The sequence below is a fragment of the Pongo abelii genome, chromosome 6 (genome assembly GCF_028885655.2).
Source record: "Pongo abelii isolate AG06213 chromosome 6, NHGRI_mPonAbe1-v2.0_pri, whole genome shotgun sequence".
In the NCBI taxonomy this organism is placed as follows: Eukaryota; Metazoa; Chordata; class Mammalia; order Primates; family Hominidae; genus Pongo; species Pongo abelii.
Window position 1 is genome coordinate 39,268,997 of NC_071991.2, and position 13,750 is coordinate 39,282,746.

Below are 13,750 nucleotides of genomic sequence, written 5' to 3' on the forward strand. Positions count from 1 at the left end.
AGGGCATCCAAGGATAAACTGCAGTCGAAGAGTTACCTCCTGTCTAGTACCTCCTGTCTAGCGCCATGTCTGATTTGTTGATGAAACATCTAAAATGATACCCTTATCACATGTGTTTTATGTGATGAACAGCAAGTTGGTTCTGTAAGTGTTCAGAGGACTGGTATTGTGGGGTGTGGTCTCAGGCTGATCACATGAGAAACCAGGAAAAATAAGAAAGCAGGCCCCTTGGGGGTGCTGTGACTGCAAGGCTGTGAGGATGGAGGGAGACAGTGAGCAGAGGGAGCCGATTGCAGGGAGCAGGCACCAAGCACCACGGAGAGTTGTGCCGCAGAATCCTGGAGCACCTGGGAAGTGAGGCCAAGTGTCTGAATATCCAGGACCAGAACATGGCAACCTCTTGGGAGCTGCTGAAGAGCTATGAGCTACAAAATAATGCTTGCCTTCTAAGCCCACTGGGTTTGTTTTCCGGGGAGCCACCAACTCATGTGCCCCTTCTTGTCCTCATTTCTTAACCTCTAACTTCTGCTGCTTCCCACACTTCATGATGATTAATTCTATGTGTCAACTTGACTGGGCCATGGGGTGCCCAGATACAGCATCTGTGAGGGTGATACTGTGAGCATAGTATCTGTGAAGGTGTTTCCAGATGAGATTAGCATTTAAATCAGTGGACTCAGTAAAGTAGACTGCCCTCCCCAATGTGGGCAGGCATCCACCGATCCATTAAGGTCCTGAATAGAACAAAAGGCAGAGGAAAAAAGAATTTGTGCCTTTTTTCCGTCTGCCTGGGCAGAATTGCACCACCAGCTTTCCTGGTTCTCAAGCTTGCAGATTACAGATGGGGAGACTTAGCCTCCGTACTTATATGAGCCAATTTTTTGTAATAAGTCTTTTTTGGTGGGTGATTAGAGACAGGTAGATAGACTAGATAGATGATAGATTGATAGATTAGATAGGTAGATAGGTCGATTAGACAGAGATAGATGATTGATGATAGATAGATAGATAGATAGATATAACCTGTTGGTTCTGTTTCTCTTGGAAACCCTGACACAATACCTATGATCAACTATTCCCTGTAAATGCTCTCCTGCCACTTCCAGTAAATACCTTAAAATTGCATACTCTCATTCTCCTCTGGACCCTCCAGTTCTTCTACCTGCCTGCCTTGGCCTCCCAGGTAGACTCATGGGGCCTCTTCTGATCCTCTGCCATCTTCCTCAGCCAACTTCTGCTCCCTCGGGCTTTTGCTTCCACTAACCCCTAAGGTCACATGTACCCAAGCAACCTGCACACAGACACACACAGAAATGAACAAGTAATGGTGGTCTCCTCCATGGGAGTCAAGGCGATGCAGGTGCTACAACAACAGCTTCCTAAGATTTAGTTATCAAATCAACACACTTTAGGAAAAATAACAATCACCATTGTTGATGAAGGTACCCTAATGGGATTCCAGGTTCTCTGATGTGGCAGCCTGTCTAGAGGGATGTTTCTGATCTGATCAAACTCCTTGAACTAGTCATCCCACTGGAGAAACAAATCCCACAGGCATCATCAGAGATGTGCACAGACAGTTAAGTACAAGGGCATTTTACACTGAAATGCGTTGGTACAAAGAAATATGCCACCACTAAAAATGTTTTTGAATAAGAGTTAGAAAAATGTCTGTGGTGGGCTAAAAGAAAAGCAGAATGCAATTATATTGTGTACACACACACATAAAACCAAAATAAAATACACCAAAATATTAACCCTGGCTATGTGAGTGTAGATAATGTCCTTGTTTTATTTCTATTTTGATACAATCTCAACAATTTCCACAGTGAAAATGATTTGTTTCTTTTCATTCAGAAAAACTTGCTGCATGTTTTATGCCCCTGCCTCTACTTCATGAATGAGCAATGAGTCTACATTTCCATCAGCCCACTGGTCATCTCCAAGAAGTATGGAGCCCTGACCTCCTGGTCCAGCCACCTTCCCAAACCTTGGAAATTGTCTTGGCTTCTCTCCTTGTCCCACATTCAGGCATAATTGTTTATCTACTTTTTATGTTCTAGAAGGGCACACAGCAGTGAACAAGCCATATAAAATCACTGCCCTTGTAAATAAAGACAATAAACAAGATTAGTCAGTGGGATCGATAGGGTGCTCAATAGTGTTAAGTGCTATGGGGAAAAAAAATAAAGGGAAATGTGAAGTGTCAAGTATTGTTAATGCAGGGGGTTTTTTTCATCTTCTCTCTCCCTCTGTTCCTTCCTTCCTTCCATTCTTTCCTTCCTTTCTTTCATTTTTAGAAAAGCTAGCCAAGGAAGGCCTCATTGAGAAGGTTACTCTTTTGTTTTTAATTGACAAATGATTATTTGTACATATCTATGGGGTAGAGTGTGCATGTATATAATGCATGTATACATTGTATAATAATCAAGTCAGGGTAATTAGTATATCCATCATCTCAAACATTTATCATTTCTTTGTGGTGAGAGCATTCAAAATCCTCTCTTAGAACTATTTTGATATATGCATCATTGAGGAGCTCTCATGACCTAATCACCCTTAAAGGCCCCACCTCTTACCATCACCTTGGCCATGAAGTTCCAACACCCAAATTTTGGGGGGACACATTCAAGCCATAGCAGTATGAAATATCTAATAGTTGAAATGAAAAATAAAGCAGATGGAATTTTTAAAAAATGATACAGCTAGGCCAAGCACAGTGGCACACATCTGTAATCTCAGAACTTTGGGAGGCCAAGGTTGGAAGATCACTTGAGCCTATGAGTTTGAGACAAGCTTGGGCAACATGGTGAGAACCTATCTCTACAAAAAATAAAAATAAAGAGCCAGGCTCTTATTATTTTGAGATACGTCCCATCAATTCCTAATTTATTGAGAGTTTTTAGCATGAAGGGTTGTTGAATTTTGTCAAAGGCCTTTTCTGCATCTATTGAGATAATCATGTGGTTTTTGTCTTTCGTTCTGTTTATATGCTGGATTACATTTATTGATTTGCGTATATTGAACCAGCCTTGCATCCCAGGGATGAAGCCCACTTGATCATGGTGGATAAGCTTTTTGATGTGCTGCTGGATTCGATTTGCCAGTATTTTATTGAGGATTTTTGCATCAATGTTCATCAAAGATATTGGTCTAAAATTCTCTTTTTTTGTTGTGTCTCTGCCAGGCTTTGGTATCAGGATGATGCTGGCCTCATAAAATGAGTTAGGGAGGATTCCCTCTTTTTCTATTGATTGGAATAGTTTCAGAAGGAATGGTACCAGCTCCTCCTTGTACCTCTGGTAGAATTCGGCTGTGAATCCATCTGGACCTGGACTTTTTTTGGTTGGTAAGCTATTGATTATTGCCACAATTTCAGCTCCTGTTATTGGTCTATTCAGAGATTCAACTTCTTCCTGGTTTAGTCTTGGGAGGGTGTATGTGTTGAGGAATTTATCCATTTCTTCTAGATTTTCTAGTTTATTTGCATAGAGGTGTTTGTAATATTCTCTGATGGTAGTTTGTATTTCTGTGGGATCGGTGGTGATATCCCCTTTATCATTTTTTATTGCATCTATTTGATTCTTCTCTCTTTTTTTCTTTATTAATCTTGCTAGCGGTCTATCAATTTTGTTGATCCTTTCAAAAAACCAGCTCCTGGATTCATTTATTTTTTGAAGGGTTTTTTGTGTCTCTATTTCCTTCAGTTCTGCTCTGATTTTAGTTATTTCTTGCCTTCTGCTAGCTTTTGAATGTGTTTGCTCTTGCTTTTCTAGTTCTTTTAATTGTGATGTTAGGGTGTCAATTTTGGATCTTTCCTGCTTTCTCTTGTGGGCATTTAGTGCTATAAATTTCCCTCTACACACTGCTTTGAATGCATCCCAGAGATTCTGGTATGTTGTGTCTTGGTTCTCGTTGGTTTCAAAGAACATCTTTATTTCTGCCTTCATTTCGTTATGTACCCAGTAGTCATTCAGGAGCAGGTTACAGCCAATATCATACTGAATGGGCAAAAACTGGAAGCATTCCCTTTGAAAACTGGCACAAGACAGGGATGCCCTCTCTCACCACTTCTATTCAACATAGTGTTGGAAGTTCTGGCCAGGGCAATTAGGCAGGAGAAGGAAATCAAGGGTATTCAATTAGGAAAAGAGGAAGTCAAATTGTCCCTGTTTGCAGATGACATGATAGTATATCTAGAAAACCCCATTGTCTCAGCCCAAAATCTCCTTAAGCTGATAAGCAACTTCAGCAAAGTCTCAGGATACAAAATCAATGTGCAAAAATCACAAGCATTCTTATACATCAATAACAGACAAACAGAGAGCCAAATCATGAGTGAACTCCCATTCACAATTGCTTCAAAGAGAATAAAATACCTAGGAATCCAACTTACAAGGGATGTGAAAGACCTCTTCAAGGAGAACTACAAACCACTGCTCAAGGAAATAAAAGAGGATACAAACAAATGGAAGAACATTCCATGCTCATGGGTAGGAAGAATCAATATCATGAAAATGGCCATCCTTCCCAAGGTAATTTACAGATTCAATGCCATCCCCATCAAACTACCAATGACTTTCTTCACAGAATTGGAAAAAACTACTTTAAAGTTCATATGGAACCAAAAAAGAGCCCGCATCGCCAAGTCAATCCTAAGCCAAAAGAACAAAGCTGGAGGCATCACACTACCTGACTTCAAACTATACTACAAGGCTACAGTAACCAAAACAGCATGGTACTGGTACCAAAACAGAGATATAGATCAATGGAACAGAACAGAGCCGTCAGAAATAATGCCACATATCTACAAGTATCTGATCTTTGACAAACCTGACAAAAACAAGAAATTGGGAAAGGATTCCCTATTTAATAAATGGTGCTGGGAAAACTGGCTAGCCATATGTAGAAAGCTGAAACTGGATCCCTTCCTTACACCTTATACAAAAATCAATTCAAGATGGATGAAAGACTTAAATGTTAGACCTAAAACCATAAAAACCCTAGAAGAAAACCTAGGCATTACCATTCAGGACATAGGCATGGGCAAGGACTTCATGTCTAAAACACCAAAAGCAATGGCAACAAAAGCCAAAATTGACAAATGGGATCTAATTAAACTCAAGAGCTTCTGCACAGCAAAAGAAACTACCATCAGAGTGAACAGGCAACCTACAAAATGGGAGAAAATTTTCGCAACCTACTCATCTGACAAAGGGCTAATATCCAGAATCTACAATGAACTCCAACAAATTTACAAGAAAAAAACAAACAACCCCATCAAAAAGTGGGCAAAGGACATGAACAGACACTTCTCAAAAGAAGACATTGATGCAGCCAAAAAACACATGACAAAAATGCTCACCATCACTGGCCATCAGAGAAATGCAAATCAAAACCACAATGAGATACCATCTCACACCAGTTAGAATGGCAATCATTAAAAAGTCAGGAAACAACAGGTGCTGGAGAGGATGTGGAGAAATAGGAACACTTTTACACTGTTGGTGGGACTGTAAACTAGTTCAACCCTTGTGGAAGTCAGTGTGGCGATTCCTCAGGGATCTAGAACTAGAAATTCCATTCGACCCAGCCATCCCATTACTGGGTATATACCCAAAGGACTATAAATCATGCTGCTATAAAGACACACGCACACGTATGTTTATTGCGGCATTATTCACAATAGCAAAGACTTGGAACCAACCCAAATGTCCAACAATGATAGGCTGGATTAAGAAAATGTGGCACATATACACCATGGAATACTATGCAGCCATAAAAAATGATGAGTTCACGTCCTTTGTAGGGACACGGATGAAATTGGAAATCATCATTCTCAGTAAACTATCGCAAGAACAAAAAACCAAACACCGCATATTCTCACTCATAGGTGGGAATTGAACAATGAGAACACATGGACACAGGAAGGGGAACATCACACTCTGGGGACTGTTGTGGGGTGGGGGGAGGGGGGAGGGATAGCATTGGGAGATATACCTAATGCTAGATGACGAGTTGGTGGGTGCAGCGCACCAGCATGGCACATGTATACATATGTAACTTACCTGCACATTGTGCACATGTACCATAAAACCTAAAGTATAATAATAATAATAATAATAATAAAAGAAAAAAAAAATAAAAAAAAATAAAGAGCCAGGCATGATGATGTGCACCTGTGGTCCCAGCTGCTTGGAAGGCTGATGTGGGAGGATTGTTTGAGCCCACCATGTTTGTGCCGCTGCACTCCTGCCTGAGTGACAAAGCAAAACCCTATCTCAAAAAAAAAAAAAAAAAAAAGAATGGCTACAGCTAAAGGACAATTCAGTAAAGGGGAAGAACAAGTTGAGGAACTCTCTTAGAAGGAAACAGAAAAAATAATGACTGGGAAATACAAAAGATCGGTTGAGAGAAATGAAGGACAGAAACAGATATAGATAACAGAAGTCCTAAGAAATACCTAAAGAAATCACAGAGATAATTTTCTCTAGGATTGAAAAAAGGGAAGACTTTATATTGAAAGACCCCATAGAATGTAAAAAGAGATAATTTCAAAAACATTGCTTGGTAAATTATGGTGAAATCTTAAAATAGCAAAGTTTCAGCACAGAAAGAACATATCACAGTTAAAGAAATGAGTATCCGTTGACACCACATTTTTAGAGAGTGACTCTAGACACAGGAAGACGAGGGAAATAATTTAGAAGCTAGAGTTTTATACCCAGTTAAACTGTCTTTAAAAGTGAGTGAATGGTCAACTAGTTTAAACATTCTCACAAAGAAAACACCAAGTTATTTAAGTTCTACCAAGTGCTTCAGAAACAGATCATCCAATTCAATAAAAACTTTTTAAGAAGCTGTAAAAGGAAAGAATATACCTCAAGTTATTCTACAAAACCAGTATGTATAACCCCAAAGCCAAAATCAAGCAAAGACAAATACAGGCCTATTTTGCTCATTAATGAAAAACCCCAAGGAAATCATTAAGAAAGCAAACTCCATAGTCCCTATTAAAAGCATTACACTATTTCCAACTGGGGTTTACTCCAGGCATATAAAATGATTTAATATTAGAAAACATAAATATATATATATCACAATATATTAAAGAGAGAAGTGTTATTTAATGGAAACAGTAAAAGCAGTTTACAAAATTCCACCCAACAAAAACTGTTAATAAATTAAGAATGTAAGGGAATGCCCATTATCTGATGATGTTGAATATATATTGAAGAACAAAATGCAGCAAGCACCATTGTAAATGGAGAAACATTAGAAACAATCTCTTTAAAATAATAAATCAGACGAGGATATTCACTCTTACCATTTCCATTCAACACAGTATGAGAGAACTGAGCTTGTACAGTAAGATAAAAAAGAGACTTGACAGTTGAAAAATACTATATTTGCAGATATTTACATGGAAATAATAACAGAATCTACAAATTATTATAAATAATAAAAGTATTTAGCAGTATGGCCGGGTATAAAAATATGCAAATGTGAATTTTATTTCTATCTACCAGCAACAACCAACATAAAAAAAGACAATGTAAAATCATCTCAGAGAACATGAAATACCAGCTCCCTTTGCCCTGCCTAGGCCACTCTGAGGTGTGACCCTCCCTATCTTGATGGATTGAACTTCTGTGGAGTTCAGTGTGGTTTGGCCTGGATTGGCCTTCCCACCTTCTGGGTCCCATTTCCTCATAACCATATTGATTTTTCATGAGAACGCTTCCTTGTAAGTTGCTTCCCTGAGTCTTTCTCTTAGTATCTGCCTTCTGGGGATCTAATCTAAGAAATACATGTACACACATGTACAAGAATATTTTTGCAGCACTGTGGACAATTTTTTAAAACCTGAAGATAGCCTAGTTCCCATCATCAGCAGCCTGGATCAATAAAGTGTGGTGTATTTTCAAGAGAGGGGACCCTGTAGAAGCCTAAATAAATAAACAGCAGGTGCATAAAACAATTGAGACTCGTAGCTTTACAGCATCAGTTTAAAAGCCACGTCCCTAAAGATCATATTCCACATGATACACTTTTTATGATGTTAAAAAAGTAACTGAAATCATCTAAAATAAAAATATATGTTTAAAAAATAAATATAGATAAAACATATGCAAAGAAAAGCAGTGAGTGATTAATTCCATATAGGTTGTCAGAATTCTGGCTGTTAAGTTGGATGGGTAGTTGATGGATCTTTATTGCACTATTAAAAAATAGAACAAATAAACAAGAGAGGACCAGGCGTGGCTCAATAATGAGAGTGTGTTATAAACCAATTATGATCAGCTCTTGCAGTTGATTAGAAAGTGTTCAAAAGAGAATAGGAGAGAAGGTGGAGTCAGCAAGTACAGGTGATTCTTTCCAGAGATTGATTCTCCATCCCTTGTGTACCCCAATCTGCTTCCTTCTACTTTGATCTTCAGCATTTGCAACATAAATAAGTTTCACCAACTTCTATCTGGCTTTCTAATCTCCTTTATCTTCTCAAATCCCATGACAATCATTGCTCCCTGAGTCTTCTTTCTAAATCTCGACACTGATAGAGTTGCTCCTACTGAAAAATCTTTCTTTTTAACAAATTTATTGAGACAGAATTAACATATCATAAAATTCACCCATGTTATGGCTTTTAATATAGCTTTAAATGTACAGCCATCACCACAGGCCAAGTGTGGAACATTTTCATCACTTCAACAAGAAACCCTAAACTCTCTAGCAGTCATCCTCCATCCTCCCTCCCCAGCCCTAAGCAACCATTAATCTACTTTCTGTCTCTATAGATTTCCCTATTCTGCACTTTCATGTAAATGGAATTATAATGTATACTTGCATGTGACTAGCTTCTTTCACTTAGCATGTTTCCAAGGTTCATCCATGTTGTAGCATTATCAGTACTTCATTCTTTTTGATGGTTGAGTAATATTTCACTGTCTAGATATACCACAGTTGACAAATGTTTATCCGTTTGTCCATTGATGGACATTTGATTCATTTCCACCCTTTGGCTATTGTGAATAATGCCTCTATGAACATTTATATATAAGTTTTTGAATGGACATACATTTTCATTTATCTTGGGCATATACCTAGAAGTGGCATTCATCCAGGAGTAGAATTGTTGGGTCATATGGTAGCTCTATGTTTAATCATTTGGAAAACTTCTAGACTATTTTTCAAAGCAGTTGCACCATTTTACAATCCCACCAGTACTCTAGGAGGGTTCTGATGTATCCAGATCCTCATAAACACTTACTGTTATCAGACTTTTTGGTTCTAGTTATCCTAGTGGATGTGAAGTGATAACTTTGATTTGTACTTCCTTCATGGCTAATAATGCCAAAGACTTTTTCATGTGCTTATAGGCCATTTAATACATCTTTTTTGAAGAAAAGTCTGTTCAGTCCCTTTGCCTATTTTTAATTGGGCTATTTGTCTTAATATTGTTGAGTTGTAATTGCTTCTTATATATTTTAAATGCCAGTCCCTTATGAGATATATGATTTGCAAATATTTTTGACCATTCAGTGGATGTCTTTCACTTTCCTAATGGTGTCACTTGAAGCGCACAAGGCTTAAAGTTGAGGAAGTCCAATTTATCTATTATGCTTTTGTTGCTCATGCTGATGGCATCATACCTAAGAATCTTTGCCGAGTTCAGAGTCTTGAAGACTTACCCCTATGTTTTCTCCTAAGAGTTTTTTAGTTTTAGGTCTTACATTTAGGTCTTTGATAGATTTTTGAGTTAATTGTTGTTATGTTATATGGTAGGGGACCAACTTCACTCTTTTGCCTATGGATCATTTGTTGAAAAGATTATTGATTACTTTTGGCACCCTTGTTGAAAATCAGTTAATTATTAATGTATGGGCTTATCAAGGGACTCTCAACTTGTCTATTTTTATGCCAACACCACATTATGTTCATTACCATTACTTTGTAGTAATTTTTGAAAACAGAAAGTATGAGTCCTCCTACTTTGCTTTTTTCTTTTCAGGATTGCTTTGGCTTTTCTGCGTTCCTTGCATACATCATGAATTTTAAAGTCAGATTGTCAGAGAAGTCAGCTGAGATTCTGAGAGAGACAACATTTAATTTGTAGATCATTTTGGGGTATGTTGCCATCTTGACAATGTTAAGTCTTCTAATCCATGAACATGAAATATTTTCCCATTTAGTTAGAGCCTCTTTAGTTTCTTTTGGCAGTGTTTTATAGCTTTCAGAATATAAATTTTACACTTCTTTTTTCAATTTATTTTTAAATATTTTATTCTTTTTGATGTTATTATGAATGAAATTGGTTAATTTTATTTTTGAATTGTTTATTGCAAGCATATAGAAATACAATTGATTTTTTAATCTTGATTTCATATCCTGCAATGTTGCTGTACTCATTTGTTTGTTCTAATGGACTTTTAGTATATTCCTTAGGAATTTCTAAATAGCAGATGGTGTTATCTTTGAATAGAGATTCTTTTATTTCTTCCTTTGCAATCTGAATGCCATTTATTTATTTTTCTTGAATATATCCTCCAGTACAGGTAGAAGTGGTAAGAGCAGACATCTTTGTCTTGTTCCTGATCTTAGGCAAAAAGCCTACAGTCTTTCATCAAGTATGATGTCAGCTGTGGGTTTTTCCTAGATCTCTTTCATCAGCTTGAGGAAGTTCCCTTTTATTCCTAGTTTGTTGAATATTTTTATTATAAAAGGGTATTTTTGTTTGTCGATTATTTTCTGCATCTACTGAGACGATCATGTAATTTTTTTGTTTTTATCCTATGATTTATTGATTAATTTTATTAAATTTTAGATGCTAAAATAATTAATATTATTTTAATTAATTAATTTTCAGATGCTAAAATAACTTTGCACCCCTGGAACAAATCCCACTGATCATGGGATATATTCCCCACTGATCTAGATTCTTTTAATATGTTGCTGTATTCAATTTGATCACATTTTGTTGAGAATTTGTATGTCCATACTCATAAGAGATATATGATCTATACTTTTGCTCTGATGTCTTTGTCTGGTTGTGGTATCTGGGTAATACTAGTCTCATAAAATGAGTTGAAAAGTTTTCACTTTTTATATGTTGACCTATCTCCAAGTTCACTAATTCTTTCTTCTGGAAGTTCAAATCTACCATGGACTCCTTTTAGAGAATTTTGTATTTCAGTTACTGTACTTTTCAACTCCAGCATTTCCATTTAGTTCTCTTTTTTTCATAATTTTTATGCATTGATATTATCTATCTGATGCAACATCATACCCTTCTTTACTTCTTTAATCATGTTTTCCTTTAAGTCTGTGAACATATTTATAATAGATTTCATATTCTGAAATCTATTTTTGTTAAATCTGCCATCCGGTGTTGTTGTTGTTGTTGTTTGTTTGTTTGTTTGAGACGGAGTTTTGCAATTATTGCCCAGGCTGGAGTGCAATGTCGTGATCTCAGCTCACCACAACCTCCGCCTCCCGGGTTCAAGCGACTCTCCAGCCTCAGCCTCCCGAGTAGCTGGGATTACAGGCATGCACCACCACGCCTGGCTAATTTTTTTTTATTTTTAGTAGAGATGGGGTTTCACCATGTTGGTCAGGCTGGTCTCGAATTCCTGACCTCTTGATCCACCTGCCTTGGCTTCCCAAAGTGCTGGGATTACAGGTGTGAGCCACCGCACCCGGCCTGCTTTTTTACTGGTATATAGGATCTACTTTACTATTTATTTGCATGCCTCATAATTTTTATTGGAAACTGAACATTTTAGATTGTATATTGTAACACTTCTGGGTCCTGATCTGTCCCTCACCTGGGCTTGGTACTGTTACTTCTTGTTTGTTTTTTAGTGATTGGCTGAATTATTTTAGTGAAGACTATTCCTGTGCACTACCACCAGGGTTCAGCAGCTGATGTTCCTCCTCAGGCTGCTTAGCTGTGGGTATGTCCACAGGCACCCTGGGATGACAGTGGTACAGGTAGGACTCTTTTCCTCTTCCTGGGCCATGCCCAGCTATTAAACTCCACTGGTTGCCAATGGCCTCCTGTATTGTTTTCAACAATTCCCTGGGCACAAATTCCAAACTGTAGCTCATTTGAAGGAATAGTTTCTGAAGCCAGAGTCTGATATTTGTTCTGTTCCCAGAGTCTGATATGTGTTCTGGACCCAAGAGGACTCCTCCCAGCTGTCATCCCTCAGTTCTCTCCTGCAAACTAGCTTGGCTATAGTCCAGGCTGTATCTTCATTAGATCTATAAATCCCCTTCCAATTGCCTGTCATTACAATCTCCACTTTTTTGAGAGTGCCCATAGATTTAAACTTCTCCAGGTTCTCCTGCAAATTATGTTAGTTTTCATGAGAAGAGAAAGGAGCTACCTGTTTCATGTGCTACATCTCCCTTCAGGCAAAAATCTCTGAGTCAGGGCTCTGGACTGGGGGTAGGGACAATGACAGTCTTCTCTCTAAATGATTCCCCTGCTCTGAGAGCTAAGAACTTCCTGGATGGGGGATCATGTCCTTTGGCTTGCCTCTTCTGGTGTGAAACCAGAGCTAGGGCAAGGGAAATAAGAGCCCTAGTGTTCTCAGCATGCCACATCCAAGGTAGAGACTCCATTCCACGAATTGGGGCTGGGCAGAAGTGAGCCCCCTTCCACTTCCCCTCTTCTCTTCTCTCCCCCTCCCCTTCCTTAAACTCCCCACCTCCTTGCTCTTGACTGCACTTGTCTGGAGCTTACCTTAGCAACAGGTAGCTGGGGGCAGGATGAGACACACTGAAGTCCTGACCCTCGTGGAAAGACAGCCCAGTGACTGGCAGCTGGCAGGAGAGGAAGCTCTGTGTTCTTAGCTGCACCAGTCTGGAGTGTAATCTCTACACACGACGCTTAGAGGGGAAAGGAACAAGGGATCTTGGTTCATATACTACACTCTTATCTTTCTTACTGAACTTTCATAGATTTTCTTGGATAGATGTTTTTTCACTTGTTGTTTGCCTTTACAGCCATTTTAGGACTCTTTGAATGGTTTCATTTTGTTTTTTAATATTTTTCACCAGTTTTACTAGGGAGCAGGTTGGTGAAGCATCTCACACTGTCATGCTGCCTCCAAATCTTAAAAGTTCCCCATTGCCTTCCAACTAAATCAAAACTCTGAGCCTGACATTTACAGCCCATACCGGAAACTCCTAGCACACCTCACCTCTCATTAATGCCCATAAACATACCTTGTGTTCTCACTACACCAAACAGCTTACTAAACCCAGCATGCACAATGTACTCTCTGGTTCTTGTATTTTCCTTTGTTGAAACTAGTCCTTCCTCCATCTTGCTCGGGCGAGCCATCCTATCTGCCCATCCTTCAAAGTCATGGCCTGAAGGCCATTCCTCTGAGAAGCCCTCTTATCCACTGCATACAGAGTAGTTTCTCTCTCTCCTCTGAAAACCCCAGCACTATCTCAGTATATTTTAATGGACTTGACTTACTTTTGTTGTTGTTATTATCTTCCCCACCTCCTTCCCCTACAACTACCAAATCCTTTAGAAGAAAGATTCTTCCCTGTTTGATGTTGTCACCTCCCTAGTACCTATGTCATGAATAACGTTCATTAATTATTTTTAAATGAATGCATGCATGCATGCATAAACGAGATTGGGTAAATACAGGGCAAACCAAGAAGGAACTGCTGCAACAGCCCAGTTGTGACATGGTAAGAGTTCAAATCAGAGGATAAAAAGACAAAG